The sequence below is a fragment of the Lathyrus oleraceus genome, chromosome 1, assembly GCF_024323335.1.
Source record: "Lathyrus oleraceus cultivar Zhongwan6 chromosome 1, CAAS_Psat_ZW6_1.0, whole genome shotgun sequence".
Classification (NCBI taxonomy): Eukaryota; Viridiplantae; Streptophyta; class Magnoliopsida; order Fabales; family Fabaceae; genus Lathyrus; species Lathyrus oleraceus.
The window spans coordinates 333,131,881-333,135,484 of record NC_066579.1 but is presented as its reverse complement, the minus strand read 5'-3'; the positions used below and the strand labels follow the sequence as shown (position 1 = coordinate 333,135,484).

General features: G+C 38.7%; 1 non-coding gene across 1 annotated transcript; it reads left to right on the top strand.

Annotated features, from left to right (window-relative positions):
* The first annotated feature begins 1,820 nt into the window (after window positions 1-1,820).
* On the top strand, window positions 1,821-1,927 carry LOC127116037 (small nucleolar RNA R71). Its single transcript, XR_007801027.1, has one exon. It is a non-coding gene; the product is annotated as a small nucleolar RNA R71 (small nucleolar RNA).
* Window positions 1,928-3,604: the final 1,677 nt, after the last annotated feature.

Genomic DNA, 3,604 nt, shown 5'->3' with positions numbered 1-3,604 from the left:
TGGTTTAAGGTGGCACTAACTATTACTGGGCGGTTCATTTCTTTATCCAAAAACTCATATCTTAGGTTCTTGGGTAATTCCTTAAGTTCTTGAGCTGGTTTTTGAGAATTTGGTGAAAGGTTTGGAGTAAGATCCAAAAATTTGTTAGTGCGAGGTTCTGTTTCCTCCAGCTCGTCATCCTTTTCATTCGGGTTTGAAAATGGTTCAATCACAGGTTCTTCTTGATCAAATTCCCTTATGCATTCATCTATGATATTGATCGTGTAACATGCGTCTCCTATGATTGGTGCCATCAGGAACTTTGAAAGAATAAACTGTATCTTTTCATCCCCTACTTCGAAAGTTAATTTTCCTCTTTTAACATCTATTATAGCTCCGGTTGTTGATAAAAATGGTATACCTAAAAGTATAGGGATATCGTCGTCTTCCTTGATATCCATGACCACAAAGTCTGTTGGGATATAAAGTTGACCGATCCTAACTAGGATGTCTTCTAAAATTCCTACAGGGTACTTAACAGACCTATCAGCTAATTGGAGGGACATCTTAGTTGGTTGTAATTCTCCTAAGTTTAACCTTTTACACATAGCTAAGGGCATTAAACTCACACTAGTGCCTAAGTCTAGGAAAGCTTTGTCGATCACATGACTCCCTAAAATGCAAGGTATAGAAAAACTACCAGGGTCTTTCTCCTTCTTAGCAAGTTTATTCTCGGAAATAAAGTTACATTCCAAGGGTTTGGGATCGTCAAGCCTACGCTTGTTGGTTAAGATGTCTTTGAGAAATTTGGCGTAAGACGGAATTTGGGTGATGGCTTTGGTAAAAGGAATCTCTACATGAAGCTTCTCTATCACTTTTATAAATTTTTGGTATTGGTTATTGATTTTGGTTTGTTTAAGTCTTTGCGGATATGGGATTGGTGGTTTGTACGGGGGTGGTGGTTTGTAAGTTTTATCCTTGGCTTCACCTTCTTGGTCGGTTTGTTTTTCGGGTTCTACCGGTTCCTCTTCTTGGTTGGTGGGTATATTTCCTTTAGAAGTTTTGGACTCGCTCATTGTTGGGTTATGAGGCCCTTCGTAAGCGGTCCTACTTCGTAACGAGATAGCGTTAGCTTGCCCTCTAGGGTTGAGTTGAGGTTGTCCAGGGAATTGTCCTCCAGGTGTAGTTTGTGGGGCTTGGTTTTGTGCTACCTGTGAGATCTGGGTTTCAAGCATCTTGTTGTGAGTCTGGCATGATATAAAGCTCTCCATGATCTTATCAAGGTTACGCTTCTGGGGCACAACTTGCATAGGTTGATTTGGTTTTTGGGCTTGATAACCTTGTGGTCTCTGAGGTGCATAATTTTGGATAAGGTTCTGGTTTTTATAGGAAAAATCGGGTGATTCTTCCATCTAGGGTTGTAAGTGTTTGAAAATAGGTTACCTTGGGCGTAATTCACTTGGTCGGTGTTCAGGTCGTTCAAAAGGTTACACTCCGCCGATTTGTGTCCTTTAGATCCACAAAGTTCGCACTCTGTGTGGACTACCGCTACGGTGTTAGTGTTTGTAGACATATGTTCGACCTTAAGGGCTAAAGCGTCCATCTTCGCCTGCATCATGTCTATAGAGCTTATCTCATGTATTCCACCTTGGGTCTCCTTTTTCTCTATTGATGCTCGTTCAGTTCCCCATTGGTAATGGTTTTGGGCCATATCCTCAATTAGGTCACAAGCTTTAGGGTAAGTTTTGTTCATCAGCGCGCCACCTGCGGCAGCGTCAATGCTCATCTTTGTGTTATAATGGAGTCCATTATAGAAGGTATGAACGATCAGCCATTATTCTAGGCCATGGTGTGGACAGACTCTTAATAGCTCTTTGTATCTCTCATATGCTTCAAAGAGTGATTCTCCTTGGTTTTGAGTAAATCTAGTTATTTGGTTTCGAAGAACAACAGTCTTACTGGGGGGAAAATATCTAGCCAGGAATACTCTCCTAAGGTCTTCCCAAGTAGTTATTGAATTAGCTGGAAGTGAATCTAACTATGAACGTGCTCTATCCCTAAGGGAGAAAGGAAATAATCTCAAATGGATCGCATCTGGTGATGCATCGTTGGATTTAAAGGTGTTGGCCAGTTGGATAAAGACTTTTAAATGTTGATTTGGGTTCTCAGTAGCGAGACCCGCAAATTGGTTCTGTTGCACTAATTGCAGTAAAGATGGTTTTAGTTCGAAATTGTTGGCAGGAATAAGGGGGTTTACTATACTCGAACTAGGTTCCTCGTCAGAGGGTTGGGCAAATTCATTAAGAGGTCTCCGGTCGCGATTCTCGGCCATAGCTTTCTTAATTGGGATGAGTAAGAGGCGTGTACGAGTGTAACATTCGGGTTCCACTAAAGGATCTACTAAATTTCCGGTACTACGGGTTCTTCACATTTACCGGCTAATAATGCCTTAGTCTAGACGGTGTAACAACAGGGTACAAAATTTGACGAAGTTGGTCCCCGGCAACGGCGCCAAAACTTGATCTCTATATTTGCAAGTGCACGAATCGCATCAGAGTAATACAAAAGAATATCGATCCCATAGAGACCAAATCGTCAATCTATCGATCACTATCATTATGATGTTTATCTAAGGCGGTATAAAAGAGATATTGATGTTGCAAAATAACAGTAAATAAAGAAAATAAATACAGTGCAGGTAAAGACAAGTTGGAATGTATTTCACCTCAGTTAAGTGATGTTTCGATTGTCCAAATAGAACTACTTATAAGGCAATATTTTCTACTCTTGAAAAGAATCCATTTAACATGAACTATCGCTTTCGCGTATTCAGAACAGAGTTTACCCTTAAATTAAGGCCTTTTATTGTCACTTATAAAAGATGCGCAAAACGCTAAAGTAGTAAACTTATTTTTAAGAAATAAGACTCGTAAACTTAGTTGAAAAGTGATTTTGATTTGGAAAGTTTACCCAAGAAGTTTCCTGATTTTAAATCTATCAACGCGTCCGAAAACAGTTTCAAAAATCGTTTTTCCTTAAAGTGATAAAAATTCCTAGTTAACTAAGTCAGGGTGCTTTCACACTCCTTGAGTAGTTAAAACTAACCAAGTTTGTTTCAAAAAACTCAAATTAAAAATCAAAACAGCCTTTAAAGCATTTCTACAGATTCAATATGTGAAACATCTCTGTAACCGCGATCCTTACATTCTAACTCTTGAAAGATTTAGCCAGACATGGTAATACCAACAAACACAACGATATTGATCATGATGAAAAGTTGTTTTAGAATGTAAGGCGTAAAGAACGAGTAAAGCATGGACAGAAATTAAATAAAGTAAAGCATGGATAGAAATTAAATAAAGTAAAGCGTGGACAGAAATTAAATAAAGTAAAGTGTAGACAGAAATTAAATAAAGTAAAGCATAGATAGAAATTAAATAAAGTAAAGCAAGACAAGTAAAATAAATAAAAGCGATTAAATAAGAACCTGCTCCAAACGGAGGCTTTAAATTTGGTACAAAGAAAATAAACCTTCGACTCTGAAGATAAAGACGACAGTAAATCAAAGTGCCCCAACTCAATCTCACTAAGGTGCGATAACCCCCCGATGTGACAGATTACCGCT